This window comes from Fukomys damarensis, unplaced genomic scaffold (genome assembly GCF_012274545.1).
Source record: "Fukomys damarensis isolate Sample0158 unplaced genomic scaffold, DMR_v1.0_HiC HiC_scaffold_39, whole genome shotgun sequence".
In the NCBI taxonomy this organism is placed as follows: domain Eukaryota; kingdom Metazoa; phylum Chordata; class Mammalia; order Rodentia; family Bathyergidae; genus Fukomys; species Fukomys damarensis.
In genome coordinates, this window is record NW_022900951.1 from 127948900 (window position 1) to 127965061 (window position 16162).

General features: G+C 46.5%; 1 protein-coding gene across 1 annotated transcript in view; it reads left to right on the top strand.

The window, feature by feature from the left end:
- Window positions 1-16162, top strand: part of LOC117284778 (EKC/KEOPS complex subunit Lage3-like) — a 42866-nt gene that overhangs the window by 25863 nt on the left and 841 nt on the right. The window lies entirely within an intron of this gene.

Genomic DNA, 16162 nt, shown 5'->3' on the forward strand with positions numbered 1-16162 from the left:
AGGAGGTGGGCTCCAGGGTGCCGAGGGCATCGGGGCCAGGCAACTGACTCGAGGGCTCTTGCTCAAAACTTCCTGAACGGGGCTCAGCCCCTGGGACCTAGGCTCTAACCAGTCCTCACCCTTGATGGGAGGACGGCTCACAAACCAGAAGCCCCCTCCTCACCGTTTCTACCAACCTTGGCTTATGCTGGGTGGGAGGCTGTTGAAAAGAGGCAACTCTGTCCAGGACAGTGAGAAGCTGGGGAGAAGGCCCCTTTGCTAGGCCGACAGGAGTGTCCAGGTCCTCCTGTGTGCAGCCTCCAGTCCCCAGCCACCTCAGCTCGTCCTCTGCACCCCGCCACAACCACACGCTCACTGCTCATGGTTCCTTGTGGATCGGGGTCAGTGGATTACAATGGATCGAACTGTCACATAGTGAGTGAAGTCTCATGTGAGGCACGAGTGGGAGGGGGAGCAAAGACCTTTCCCTCTCATCAGAAATTTGGTTCATTTGTAAGTGACAGCTGTCGCAGAGTACAAAGAGAGTTGCTGGGTGAATGTCCTTGAAGAAAGGCTTCTTTTTTCTGTCATGAGGTTTTCTTAACACACAAAACATTGATTGTTCACAAAGACAATATACACCAGTCAAAAGAAAGCATGGAGGTGAATGGAGCCCTGGGCAGGGAGGGAGCGCAAAGAGGTAATGGAGGCTCCTGGTGTAACAGTCTGAACATGTCGGGGAGGAGAGGTGCCCCTCAAAGTAGGAGGACTCAGTTCAGCCCCCATCATGACCACCTCTGTGTACTGTGCCGGGGAAGAATGTGGTGGGAAGACTTGTGGGGAGGTGTGCGGGACAAAGATTTGTTGAAACAGGACTTAAAGTAAAATAAGCCTTCGATAGTACTTCCCTACACACGCACACCTCAAATTATGCAACATTTCTGGTGCCCACAAAGGAATTGGCCTGAGACAGGGCTGAGCTCCAGGAATCCTGAGACCTCTGGCACCGCCGGGTGAGACTTCAGCTAGGGAGGGAATCAGTTCACCTGCAACACCGAAGCCCCCCCACCCCATCCCCGCTTGATGAAAACGAACCTGATTGGATTCAGGATGACTCGGGAACAACAGCGTGCTATAGGACCACAGGAATGTTTTGGGGCCTAGGGAGAAACCCATCTCATTAAGACAAAAGCGGAGACGGATCACCTCACCGGTATACTGAATACTCCAACTCAGGAGGAGTCAGAAGACGCCTACAACCCCAAGTGGAATGCAAGGGTGGCCCGTGGCAGGAACTGCTCTCTCACAACTCAAAAGACAGGCCTGTAATGAGAGTGAGCCAAAGGGGAGTACCAAGTAATTAGACTCAGGGGGAGTCAAACAAAACCCACACCCGGGTTGAACAAACCTGGGAACAGAAAAATGTGTGATTGCAAGCAAATATTCTTTTTTCTCTTTCCGGTACCAGGGATGGAACTCGGGACCTTGCACTTAGCGAGGCAGGTGGTGGAACCATTGAGCTAAAACCCCAGCCCTACTGCGAGCAAATAAATGGAATGAAAACAGCTGGGAAAGTGCCAGAGATCAAAGTGATGCACCAGGAGTGCTCGAGATCCAAGTACAGGGACCACACACTGTGTAAAATCCCCGATGCCCGCGGCTGCACACTGCACCTGCAGGGAAAATACAAAGAGACGTGGGTTGGTCTCTTCTGGGAACCCCAAGGCCAATGCTTGCTCACTGTCACCAACCCGATGCTGCCTACAAACATCTGGAAACCAAACCAATTCCAGCCTGGGGCTGCATAGTCAAAATTGTAAAACTGTGACCTTGCTCTGCGGGCCATAAGAAGGTTTTACGAGAAAAATCAAATTACAAATTTTAGCTAATTCATGAAGGTAGTTTTGGCTTCCAGTTTGAGTTGATGTTTAATGGGTGTGCTTAAAACATTTCTTGTGCATTGCAAATTCTTGAATTGTAATTATAGGGTTAATATGTTCTTAATATCTACTGTTTGTTAAAAGATAAGAACACTAATTCGAGGAAACTTCAAAGTCTGTTGGAAACCAGTCAAATTTAAAACGTAACAATCTAACAATGGAGAAAAGAAGGTGGGGGCGCTTTAAAATCCAAGCAGCAGCGGCGAAGGTTTTTAATAGACGTTTTCGGGTTTTTTTGGTTTTTTTGAGACAGGGTCTCACTATGTAGTTGAGACAGACCTGGAACTCACTATGTAGCCCAGGCTGGTCTCGAACTCACAGCCATCCTCCTGCCTCAGCCTCCCGAGTGCTGGGATTATAGGCAGGTGCCACCACGCCTGGCTAATAGACATTTTATAGTAAGTGAAATGGAGACAGATATTTAAAGGGCTACAGAGACACACTTTTGATATGGAAAGACTTTCTATGAAGAAATGTTTGGTCCCATTTGAAAGATAAAAAGAGATCTATGAAACAAAATAAAGATAAAAAAAAGAGAGATAATGACAATACTAAAAAGCTTACAAAAAATCCATGCAAAAGTGATTTATCAAAGGAAATACGGATGTTCGTTGGTTGGTTTAGTGAAAGCGCATGCTGTTCCTTCTGAAAGCTCCTTGTTGCTCAAAAGACTAAAAAATATGAATGGTTACGGTTTCATTTCACAGAACTGAAATTGTTCCTGAAAGTGCTTGGTAAATAATTTTCACCATAATGGAGTAGACACGGGAGGAAAAGCATCAAAACCCACCCCATTAAAGTGTATGTTAAAGAACTTTAAAAGAGACTCTGTGGGGCGGAACTGTAGAGCAAAGCTGAGCCGCCTCAGGTTGAAAACCCTTTGCAAAACAGATTGGTCCTACTTCCGTGTTGAGGGGCCACCTGAGGAGACAACTGACCAAAAATAAAGTGAGATCGGTGATAACTGGGGGAAGAGGATGACTAGGCTATCCAGATCAGTTTCCCTATCTTGATTCCTGGCTAAATGTAGTCCAGCCTCAAACAGCCTGGCTATAGCCCTGCTTGGGGACATATTATAAGACACTCATAGCCCAAGCCGTGCTGAAACAAAAGAGAAAAAATGATCAGCTTGACTGGGAGTCTCAACAACAACAAAACATGATGTGTCATAAGGGGATGAAAAGTCCAGCATGAGTTCCTGGATCTGCCAGACTGCCCTGTTCCCATCTTAGGGAGAGATTTGCTCCAGAAACTTCAGGCTCAAACTACCTTTGGGCCAGGGGGAAATGTACTTTAAGCCCGACCCAGCCAAGGGCCGTGGTGTTATTCTTACTGCCCTGCAGCAGAGGAATGGAGATTGTATTCAGATGAGTCACAAAAGCCAGGGTTAGATAAGCTACATCAACACTTACGTGAGATTCCCAGGGTATGGGCTGAAGGCAACCCACCGGGGCTAGCTGTCAATCAAACACCAGTGAGAATAGAACTAAAGCCAGGAGCAACTCCAGTTCGAGTCTGCCAATATCCCCTCCCCTGGGAAGCCATACTGTTGCAGAAGGAAATGGCAAGTAACACACACATAGAGACGAGCTGAGTGGAAGTAAAATAAGAAGTCTCTTGTGCCAGCGAAGGGCCGGTTGCATTGAAAAAGACCTTGTAGTGATCGACCACCTATTGGGTTGCAGCTTCCTCTTTGATAGGATTTACGGCTATGATCTCGTTCAGGTGGTTACGTTTCATTTCCTTAGTTCACATTACTGGCGTACAAATTACAGTAACAAGACAGTTCGCTTTAATCCAGACATAACAATTCCTTATAGTTAGGGAGTTTACCTTACGATTCATCTAGCTCTCTACTCTAGCACACACAGGAAGGGGGTGTTCAAGGTCAGGGATGAGGCCAGATGTCCCGCTGCATGGTCATTTTCTCCAGTGCCAGTGAATTTGGAACTAAGCAAAGCAGAATACTGTCAGAGACAGCAAAAGTCATTTTTCACTTTCCTAACATTTTGTAGGTTTGTGGAGTATTTAGAAAACTCTCTGTATCAATACAAGGTATTTAAGGACATTTAAAGGAACACTTAAAACACGGGATCTTGCAAAAAAAAAAAAACATGGAATCTTGGCTAGACGCCAATCCTCCTGTAGTGACCCATACTTGCCAGTGTTTAAGCGAGGGTCAAATGAATACTGACCAGTACAGAACTTAGGCACCATAGATCAAGTTACTGAGACTATGCGTCGGATGGTGGCTAATCTTTACACACTGATGGCACTTATTCTAGTAAGTGCTGCCTGGCTTACCTGCTTAAATTTGAAACATGCTATTTTCACCGGGCATGGTGGAACATGCCTGTAATCCCAGCACTTGGGAGGCTGAGTCAGGAGGATTGCTGTCTGTTTGAGCGCCGCCTGGGCTACACGGTAAGTTCCAGGTCAGTGTCAACTACGTAGTGATACCCTGTCTCAAAAAACAAAAACAAAAAATGATATTTTCAGGGCCAGGGATTTAGCTCATTGGTCCACTGCCTGCCTCACAAAAGCAAGGTCCAGAGTTCAAAATCTGGTACAAAAAAAAAAAAAAAAAAAAAAAAAAAAAAAAAGAAAGAAAGATACTATTTTGGATTTACACCTTGCATCATTCAGTCAGCCTATTTCTGTCTGTCAATGGGAACATTCTGTCACAGGCACAAAGAAATAATCAACCTGGATTAGGCTTCCCCAGGGATTAAAAAAGTCTCGTACGTTCTTTGGAAAGGCACTAGCTACTGACCTCAAAGCTTTCATCACACCACGGGTCAGTGGTACCCTGCCACAGTATGTACACTACGTCCTTCTGGTGGCCCCATCACTGAGACGACTGTTATGAGGCAACCAAGGATCGTCATTTCTTTAGAGGGCAGGATGCAAGGTATCCAAGAGAAAGGCACAACTTTGCCGATAAGAGGTCAAATACTCAGGCTTCATAGTGAGTCAGGGAAAAGCAAATTAGGTTCTCTATGCCGCCCCAACTCCAACCAGTCAGCACTGACTAAGAGAGTTTCTGGGGTCAACAGGATTCTGTCTGTTATATCTGGCTCTCAAACTTCTCACTTAAGGCTCAGCCTCTAAAGGAAGGCACAAAGTGGGGAGAAAAGGAGCCCCTCCTCTGGGAAGCTGACCAGGAAAGAGCATTTAAACAAACCAACGAAGCCTCGACTCAGGCTCAGCCTTGGGGATGTAAAATGTAGCTCAGCCTTTTTTCCAATACGTCCACGAAGGAAACAGAATGGTCATAGGAGTCTTAACTCAGGTCTTGCGATCCTGGCATCACACAGTGGCATACTTGTCAAAACAGACTCTGTAGGTTTCGGGGATTTTGCTCAGTGGTGCTGCCCCCTGTGTCCCAAAGGCAAGGTCCCAGGGTCAATTCTTGGCAACAAACAACCAGAAAAAACAGACTCTGTGGCCCTAGCATGGCCTCCATGCTTCCGGCCACTTGCTGTCACAGCCGCTGCTGACACAGGAAGCTGACATTGGAACAGCAACTGCCCATTTCAGCACCCCACTCAGTTATAACATTAGTGGACCAGAGAGGGAACCGTTGTTAACCAATCTGAGGGTGACTCATTATCAACGGCTCCTATGTGAAATTCCCCACATAACCTTAGAGACAGTGAACACCCTTAATCCAGCCACCTTGTTCCCAGTTGAACCGGGAACCCACACCCCGCTCCATAACTGAACGTAAACTGTACAGTGGATAACATGTTCTCAGACCAGGGAGATCTCACAGGATCACCCTGCTGCAGACCCAGATGTAGAATATTTCACAGATGGAAGGAGCCTCGTGCTAGAAGGGGCCCAAAAAGCGGAATATGCAGTGGTGAAACTGGACTCTGTGGTAGTGGCCTGGCCTCTGACCACTGGGACCTCAGCCCAGAAGGCAAAGCTGATAGCCTTGACAATGCTTCTTTCATTAGCTCCAGACCTAAAAATAAATAAATAAATAAAAAAGCTAACTTCTAAAGTCTATACTGATTCAAAATATGCCTTTACAACATTGCATGTACAGGAGTCCGTACATGAGGAAAGGGACCCTTGACTGGTAGAGGAAAGGAAATAAAGTACACAGAAAAATTTTGCAGCTGCTAGATGGATTATGGGCCCAGAGAGAGTGGCTGTTATACATTGAAGGGGATGCCAATGGACTGGAACGTTAGAAGCCAGAGGGAACCCAAAACAGACACAGAAGCAAAACGGGCTGCTCCGACAGGCCCCAACCTAAAAATTGGACCCTAGCCATGTCCTTTGTCTCCAAGCCTCCTCTCCTGGAGACCTCAAATTACTCTCCAAGTGAGAAAGCCTGGCTTTCAGAAGAAGCAGGAATATAAGTAAAGGGTGGACAGTGGAAATTTGCTGATGGAAGTCTCGCCATCTCTGAAGTGCTGGGCCTAAGATTATAAAACAGTTCCTTCGGGGGTCTCACCTGGAAAAGACAGCATTGGAAATATTACTAGGCTGCCATTTCTATGTGCCTCGGCTCACTGCCTTTGCTCAAGCTGTTTGTGAGCAATGATTAACCTGTGCATAAAATAACCCAAGACAGGAACCCACCCAGCCCCTGGCTATCAGGAAACAGGAGAAAACTTGTGGAAACTTCCTTATGGACTTTACTGAACTGCCTCGAGCAGATGGCTATCCGTATTGAGGAAGTGCTCGTCTGCACCTACTCAGGGTGGCTTGAGGCCTTCCCCACCCGAACAGAAAAGGCATGGTGGCCAAGGTACTGCTTTTTGTTTGTTTGTTTGCTTTTTGTGAGGCAAAGAAAATCTTTATTCCCACAAAAAGCAAGCGCACTCATTCCCATCACCAAAGCTTTAAGAGTCACAGAAATGCAGACTTCGCACAGTAAAGTACAAGAGTCACGGGGAAACGGTCCCTTGGACGCTGTAATACCGAGGTAACCAATTGGCCTTGTTTAGTGAAAATACCTCTAACAGAATGAAAAACAGCAACTAGTTATAACATCCATTTCATATATACATTTCAAATAACAATATATATTATTTGCTTTAATGTACAGCAAGTTTAATAGTTAGTGTTTACAAAATAAAACTGTAATCTACTGAAATTTTTTTTGTGCTTCCTCATCGCTAACCTTGAAAGATCAGAAAAGTATGACTCTTAAGGAAACTTATTTATGATTGAAAGATGTAAGTTTGTGGGTCCACGAAAGATCGATAAATATTACTTGGAAGATTACTGCATCTTTAAAAACTGTTGCTTATTAAAGTGTACAAACTTGAACTATAAGACTCAACAAAAAAGAGAGCACAAAATCTCTCAAAATAGATTAGAAAACAGAAAACGTTTCGTAAAACTACTGCGATACTCACCAGTGCTATGGCTAATATTAAAAACTGAACATTCTATTTACATCGTACTCATACTGTACTTTACACACAGTGAACAATACAACCACAATAATCAACCTCAAGCTAGCAGCAAAGTTGCAGGGTCCACAAGAAGCTTCTTTAGTGGGCAAAATACTATGGTACAATTAGAACATCCCGGAAGGGAGAAAAAGCGTTTTAATAGTATAGAAGTTGTTTACTGCTTTTTCTACTGTAAAGCTCTCCTACATAACAGAATGAAAACAGCAATTATGTATGTGACAGTGATCAGAGACTGCAGTGCAAACATTTAACATTTAGCTGACGGACTTCAGTATAACAGATTATGACGATATTTATTACACAGTTATGATCTCAAGCAGAACTGAAAGTAGATACATCCTTATGTCGACACACCTTTCTTGGCGATAACTGGGTAGGTAAACCTGTCGGAAATAGGTAAACTGTCGAATATCTTTCTGAAACCAGCAGGAAACAGACGTATATTGGCAGATGTTGGATTTGTAACTTTTTTGTACCGCTACAGATTAAAATGTGAAATTCTCATAATTATGTCAGTAAATTATAAACATTGAAGTATATCCTATATGCACACAGTCCATTAATTGACCAGGGGAAATTGAAAACATATGGCCAAGTTGAATAAATTTTACCAAAACACTGCATTAAAAATCTGGAAGGTATAAAAAAATGAAAATGTAAAATAAATACTGAGTTACAGCTGTTAACTAAACGTGCCTAGATCTACATCTGCAGACGTGGACGCAGGGATGCCCTGGCGGGAAGACGGCCCCTTGAGAGCCACTGTGTCTCTGTGGCCCCTTCGCAGGGAGAAGCATTTCTGGATGTAAAACAAAGAACCGTCATAGCTCTGTTAAGTCACCATCTTTTTCACATTTAAAGTTAACTCACTGCCTTAATCTGTTTAGCAAGTTCTGCAATACCAAGGCTTGCACACATTAGTCCATTTGTTTCAAGTTCTCTGCCCAGGTAGTAGCTTCCTCTCTTCGTTGCACCTTAGGTAGCTATGATATAATCCAATCACTTAGGTAAGATGGATTTTCTACTCTACTCATTTTTAACTTTCCTTCAACATTTACTGTGTAAATGTTCACTGACTAAACCAGTGAAAACGACATTACTGAATAAATGCTACACATTTCATATTAAACAAAATCAGTTTTATCAAATATTAAATACACAATATTTTCCTTAGCTTAAACTGAGTATTGTTTTCTATTTTTCTCGTCATTGCAACCTTGCCAATAACTATGTCACTTAGACGTTCTTTTTTGACTGCAAAGATTCTAAACTCTGATGTATAATATTTATACTAAATACACTTGAAATGGAAATAAAATTTCAAGTAAAACAAAGTGTATCCACATCTATTAGACCAAATGGGCCTGAGATCTAGATTTTTTAATTCTATAAATTACACAGATACATTGTACATATTTTGGGGGGTGGTTGGACACAGGGTCTCAGTATGTAGTTGAAACTGACCTGGAACTCACTCTGTAACCCAGGCTGGTCTGGAATTCACAGCGATCCTCCTGCCTCAGCCTCCCTAGTGCTGGGAATACAGGCGTGTGCCACCACGCCTGGCTGTACATTCTTAAATGATGAATGCAAAGCGACTTACACAGGAATGTGAATGGACCAGTACTTGCTACAGATTTCAGAGCTCTCTTGATCTTCTCTTTCGTGGCTGCTGTTTTGTCTTCAGGTTTCCACAGACTACTGAATAGGTCCGTGTGCTTTGGCTATGAAATCTGTTTGAGTTGAATGAGGCAATATTGGTTATTAAGGCTTAATTCTATGATGGAGCATTATCCTTAAATGCGACGCCATCTCCAGAGAACATTGTGAGAATCCCAGCTATCCCGAATCTTCAGGCTCTGTTTTGATGACTTTGTTTTCCAGGGTGAAAGCTGAAAGAGGGTAGTCTTTCAAAATCCCAAGGCTCTCTGATGAGTGGGACTTGGCCTCTCCAGGATAAAGTCTACTCAGCTCCCGGTCCACCACAAGAAGATGAGGTTGTCTGCTTGGTAAACTAGGCATCCAGAGATTCAGAGGTCTCCCTCCTTGGCCGTCCGAGGTCTCGGCAGACAGCCCGTTGGGGCTGTGCTCCTCCGAGCCCTGCTGGTGCAGGCCCCACAGATGGCCTTCTCTCCGCATGCTGCTGTCTCTCATAGCCAGCTTGGGCGCACAGGAATTCCATGTGCTTTGCCATCCCCTTTTCAGGCTCCTGTGAACTAAGAGCTGTGAGTTCTTCACTCTTAGCTCTCACTTATTGGAAGACTATTTGCAGAGAATCCTGGAAGTCTGGAAACCCATCCTCCACTTTAATTCTCTTTGGGGATAATTCATCTCTTCTCATGTGGCAAGCTGTACTAAGTTAAAGTTCCGATTCGCTCACTCTATCCTGGGTAGGTATTTAGCTCCTGAGAGTCTTTAAACAAGCCATTCCAGTCATGAGGTGATGTACGAATACATGCATACATTCAAAGCACTGTTTCCACAGTTAATGCGAGTCCGCACAGCACTTCCTCTTTCAACGTTTAGGCAGACCATTAATTATGAGCCAGCCAAACGTGGGCGTGGTATTCTAGGGAAAGTTTAAAGGCCTAATAAGTTGAAATAGGGTTATAGGAGCATTCGTCTACTTAAACGTTATAATGCCTGCCACAAATGAAATTGAAATGGCAGAATGGCTGACCGCAGCAATGACCAGCCCTCATGAGGGCTCTGGATGGTTTTTGACCTAACATTGAACGCTAGTGTTGTTGTAGTTCGCTCAAGAGGATAGGAACGGGAAGAATTTTGCAGCAGGCCTCCTTCCCCTGCCGATTCACATGACTCTGTTCAAGCTGCATTGAGATGTCAAACTGGCTTACTGTAGACTTTGCAAAAATGGCTCCGGAAGAGTAACAAACTGGAATCTTTGAGATCACACCGGTTGGAAGTATGAACAGCACTGCACGAGGTGTCAATTCTGTTCCACAGTGCAGTGTAGTCAGCTTTGCTTGCATAGATTCCCATTGTATTTATAGTCTGTTTATGCTACATCTGGCCAGAGATGAGCACCGTCCATCGCTAAAACACCTGTGCCACTTTGAATCCTTGGCCAATTTTGTGGCCAGAGCGAGATGATCCCAATGCTCAGTGTTTTTACAGTGCCATAGGAAGCTGGTTAAAATTTCCTAAAGTGCAATAGATTTTCAAGTTCAAATAGATTTGCACGTTGTTCTAAAACTTTTACTAAGTAGGTGTGATACAGAGAACTTTTGGAAATAATCTAGAAACCTACAGAATGTTATGAAAATGTCAAATGACTTTTTTTTTCTCTACCAGCAATCTGCTTTGTTTAGTGCAAAATTCACGGACACCGGAGACATTCACCATGAAATGGGACATATGGCCGCATCCCTAACCTTGAACATCCCCTTCCTGTGCACTAGAATAGATAGGTAGAGGAATCTTAAGGTAAATTCCCAGGGGCAAAGAATTGTTACATACGGGTGCAAGTGAACTGTCGTGTTACTGTACTTTCTACATGGGTAACGTGATCTGAGGAAACGAAATGTAATCTCCCAAATGTTATCATGACTGTAAAACCTATAAAAGAGGAAGCTGCTACCCAATAGGAGGTCGATCACTGGAACTGCCTTTTGGAAAGCGATCGACCCTTTTCTGACATAATAACCTGTTTAGTTTACTTCCACTCAGCTTGTCTCTATGTGGGCGTCACTTGCCAATTCCTTCCGCAACAGGTGCACTTGACAGTATTGAGGTCATTTTTTAGTTTATTTCAATTAGTTTAGGTTTAGGCCATTGTACGTTTTGCCCAGTACTTTTGTGATGGACATTCAGATAAATAAATATAGAATATATATACATACATATATATATATATATGTATATATGTATGTATGTATATATGGTGTGCACGCCCATAAAACTTCCAATCTCATTTTGTCTTTTGGAGACAGTTGAACACAGTTTGCCTAGGAAGGGGATGGGACTAGATTCTAAAATGTATTTGGGATCCTGCGAATGAGATTTTTTTTTTCTTTTTTGGAACTGGGAATCTCACTCAGGACCTTACACTTTCAAGGCAGGCGATGGAACCTCTGAGCTAAATCTCCAGCCCAGGGCCCATGTGGAGGATATTTGGGAAGAAAACTATTTGCACACGACAGATATCTAGATAACTTTTGCTGCTACTTTTATATAATATTTATTGAACATTCTGGCATATACTGATTTTTGCAAGCCTAAAAGTGATTTTTTGAGACTTTAATGAAACTTGACCAAAGAACAGTACAAAAACACTGGCACTTGAATGTTGAATGCCACCGTATGAGTGAAATTACGTAATTCAGGGTAGTGTGAGCTTCTAATGTTAAGTCACATTAAACTCTAAAGTCAAATTAAGCAGACCCAGCATTGGCAGTGTAGCCATAGTTTTCTGATGTTAGTAAAAATAATAGTGGCGACTTGAAATTGAATCACGCCGAGGGTTGGTACACTTGTCTTGAGATATTAATGAAATCCTTCAAAACACTGAAGTGTCCAGATTCTCACATGTGAGTTTTGTTTCGTTGTGTGTACTTTTCTGGTATATTAGTTTAGGTGCTACCACTGGGTGTGCTATGCATATTCTGATTTTATTAAAATAAACAGTTGAACTGCATTAAAATAAAAAAAAAAGAATTCCCTCAAAAGGCCTCATACACTTACAGGTGGGGCTTCGGAAGGTGATTGAATCACCAGCGCAGCACAGCCCACTTGCTGCTGGGAGACGGGATCTGGCCAGAGGAGCCAAGTCCCTGGGAGTGTTACTCCGTAAGGCATCACCCTCCCTGGCTCCTTACTTTTCTATCTCTGCTCCCTGGCTACCTCATGTGGGAGAGATGCTTTACCCCACCCAGGCCCTTCCTTCCACCTTGCCACATCTGCCTCAGAGCTAAGTCAAGCATGGACTGCAAACATGAGCTGGACTGCAAACATGAGCTAAAATACACCTGCCCCCTTTAATGTGTGGGTGTGAGGTATTCTTTATAGTCAATGAGAAAAGAAAAGTGATGGAGGAAGGGATGGGGCCCAGCATCCGTACACGTGTGGGTAGAGTAATGCCCTGCGAAGAGAGCGATTACACACTGTAGCTTTCAGCAGGCTCAGTGAAAGGGTTGGGACATAAGGGAAGAGCTGTGGGAGGGGCCGCTGTGTTAGGGGAACGCATCATCAGGTGCAGGGGACCATATTGTTCATGCCCAAAGCAGGCTGTGAGGAGGTAACCCCACAATCAACTTCTTTAGAGAAACGAGTCCAGCCGAAGCCTACCTGCGTAGGTCAAAGTAAATCACACCCAAATTCCGTTCCCACAACTGAAACCTTCCGACTAGGACGATGTTCTAATTACAACCATACATTTTGTCTCTTCTATTCCTACCTTGAAAATGCTTTGCCTTGTCCTTTATGAGGCCTGTTTACATTGATTTCCACAGAAATCACATGTAGTCCTGCCTTGCGGGTAGCTTGCCTTTACCCCAATTGATGACCAATAAAAATGAGTGCCTGGGCCTGGCCAGGACTTTGTCAGTAGCGCCCGCATTGGTCTTCATGACACCATGCTCTCTCTCTCTGTCTCTCTCTCTCTCTCTCTCTCTCTCTCTCTCTCTCTCTCTCCGTTCTTCTAGCTTAGTCTTTTTGCCTTGTCCATCAGGCCTGTGCCGTACACTGGGCAGGATACCGGATCCTAAGTGCAGTGGTCTCCAGTCATCAGGACTCTGGAGAATTGAGCTTAGGTTCTGAGTCCATCTCAACGCGAGCCCCAAAAAAGCCCATTTCTGCTGCCACCCAGCGATGCCAATAACGTGGGAGACAGAATCACGGGTTAAGAAAGACTTTCCTTGCAACAACTGGCAAGATGGAAGATTGGAACTTCAGTCCTAAAAGCAAACAAAGAAAGGGACAGAAAAGCCATCTTGCTTGGGCTTTTTAGGCACAAGGCTTGTCGAGGACATCGGATAACTCAGCCCAGAGCTTGTCACTAATCTTGTGCAGTCTGATTTTCTGATGTACAAGCTGCTGTTCTCTGAAGATCACCAGATGTCCCGGGTTCTGTGAATCTGGAGAAAAGTGAGTAAATAGCATATCTTGCGATTTGTGTTTTCATTCCTTTTCAGCGGGAATAGTTAATATTGCAGCTAAGCTTAAAGCTGTGAAGGCTTGTTTTCCCAGAGCACAGGGCAAGATACTGAATGGCTGCTTTTGCCAGAGAACCGTTTCTAACACACCAGGCAGTTTCTGTCACAGGTGTCTACAGAGAAGCCGGGGAGGGGGATGCGGGGGGCGGCAGCTTATTGCTCAGGTATGGGTCCTGCAAAATTAGTGGGTTTTACGTCAACGCAAAGCACGGGAAGCTGGACGTTTCTTTAGGTTTTCCCTCGCTCACAAATACGGCTCTTAAAAATACCTGAATTTCAGATTTCACCGGGGCCACGCGGTGTCCGTTACCTGGTGGCCATATTTGTTGTTATCACCCATCGTGATGAATTTCATGAAGAGATGTCACGAGAGCGACCATCCTTACATTCCTATGCTACTCAGCTGGAGCAAGGTCTGCTCTCAGTGAGAGCAGCTTCCGTTTCTGAGCAAGGGTGCCCTGTGTTTTCGGCCCCTTCATGTGGGAGAGGACTGTCCAGAAGACCTATCTGGCACTTCCCAAGTAACCCCGGTGTGCCAGGCCCTGAAGAGATACCTTGCTGGCACGGCTGCAGGGAGGTTAATTGTCGTTTCATTCCCTATGTGTTTCACCGCCATTCCTTTGGGGATATTTTCTATGAGACTAGGGATTGCACCCAGAGCCTTTGTGCTGAATTGCATCCCCAGCCCTATGGTTAAGTCTCTGTATCACAACACGGTCTTGCGAAGTCACTGACTTCCCCAGGCTGGACTCAAATTCCCAATGCTCCTGCCTCAGCCTCCCAGGGTGCCGGGAGTACAGGGGTGTGGCACCACGACTAAGGAGATATAGCCCTCCTAACTGGATTTCATTGTTACTGTAGTTGACTTTCGGGGCTGCTGGGCTACGGGATGCCGGTCGACTTCTGTGTCTGGAAGATGTCAACAGGGAAGGCACCGCTGCAGGTGAGAAGGTGGGGAGGGCACTGCCCGGGAGCCCTGTGCCTCTGCAGGGTCACTGTGGCACCGGGAGGTGACAGGACCCCAGCCAGGGCCTGGTGAGTGGAGAGAGGTCCTTCGGATGACAAGCCTGTTGTTCAAAGCCCACGAAGAACAGGGTGTTGAGGAAACCAAAGAGCAAACATGGAAACCCATCCTGCAGTGTGTTCGATTCTCTGTTTTTCTCGAACAGTCCTGAGACCGGCAAAGGGTGGAGGAGAGGCTCAGAGGAGCCGGCTCTCACGAACAGTGTGTTCAACACAAAGCTCATCGTTGTCTTCTTGCCGGTGGATTCGTCTTCATTTTCACATCGTCTTTGTGCTGTCTTCCTTCTCTTGCCTTTCCGGCCACAACAGCTCCACTGTATCTACACCACCTTTGTGTCGCTTGCTGGGGGAGACCCCCCTGTCTGACTCCTCCCAGTTTCTGTGTGGCACCTTGGTGGAGAGGGCGAGATGCTGTGCTGCTGGAATCAACTGGGGTCCCCAGAACGAAGGAAAGAAATGGCTGGAGGGGCTTCTGAGAGGATGGGGGCCCCTGGGCGTTCCCTTGTGTGTTTACAGGACTCTGAACGGTGTCAGCCTCTCTCAGTCCTCGCCCGGTGCAGGGTGTATGGAGACACAGGGTCGTTTCCCAGGCAGCTCCAGCACCACAGCGAGCCACCAGCCTTTGTCCCTAGTTGCAGGATGGAGTGAGGAGGGCACCTGGGGGCCATGCCAGCTGGAGGCCATGCCAGCGGAGGGCCAGCAGCGAGGATGTGCCCGGATGAGCGGTGGCTCCTCTGTCCCTCCTGCCCACGTGGGTGGGGACCTGCTTTGTTCCCCGAGGAGTCAAGAGGAGGTGGGGTCGACAGGTGTCTCAGGCCCCCATTCCCATCCCCTCTCTAAACCTTGGGCACACTCAGCCCCGGCTCCACAGGCGGGCACCCGGCGATGGCAGAGGCGAATGTGGCGGAGGGAGCAAGTGTCCCGGGCAAATCCCGAGGACGGGCACGGGCTGGGATCCCCATCCCCTCTGTGTCCCCAGGCCTGGACCTCGAGGGTGTGTGCGCGTGCACGTGTCCACGCGCGTGTAGGGGACAGGACGGCAGGACAGGCTGGGCCCGGAGCCACCTCCTGCTCCACCACAAGTCGGCGATGGGGGCTGCGCCCGCACAGTGCCCATGGGACGCTGACGCCATCTGTGGGCATAGGGGGCTCCGGTGGTGTCCCGGGGACCCAGGCAGGGCCCTTTCCCACCAGGGCTCCCGAGAGCCTGACCGACTCCCGCTTTGAGGAGCTAGGTCTTCAGAAGCCTAGGTCACTGTGTGGCACTCGGGATGGGCCACTTGGAAGGGACTTGACCCCTAGGGTTTCACGGGCGCATGCGCACTCCTCTCTGTGGGGGGGGGAGGTCGCTGGAGTTCTGGGATCCCTGAGGGCAGGCCGTTGCCTGGCAACTGAAGAGCCATTAAACTGCAAGAACAGGTTGGCGGGAAAGGGTCTGCCTGAGGGCCGGATTGCGCAGGCGCTGTGCTCCTCACGAAGAGCATTGTGGGTGGGGCCGTGCCAGAGCTTGGCGCGCGAACCTCCTGCCCTGGCGGGAGCCTGAGTTGAGAGGTGGTGGTGGTGGTTGAGTTCCAGGTGAGTTACAAGGCGAAGAGGCGGGACAGCCATG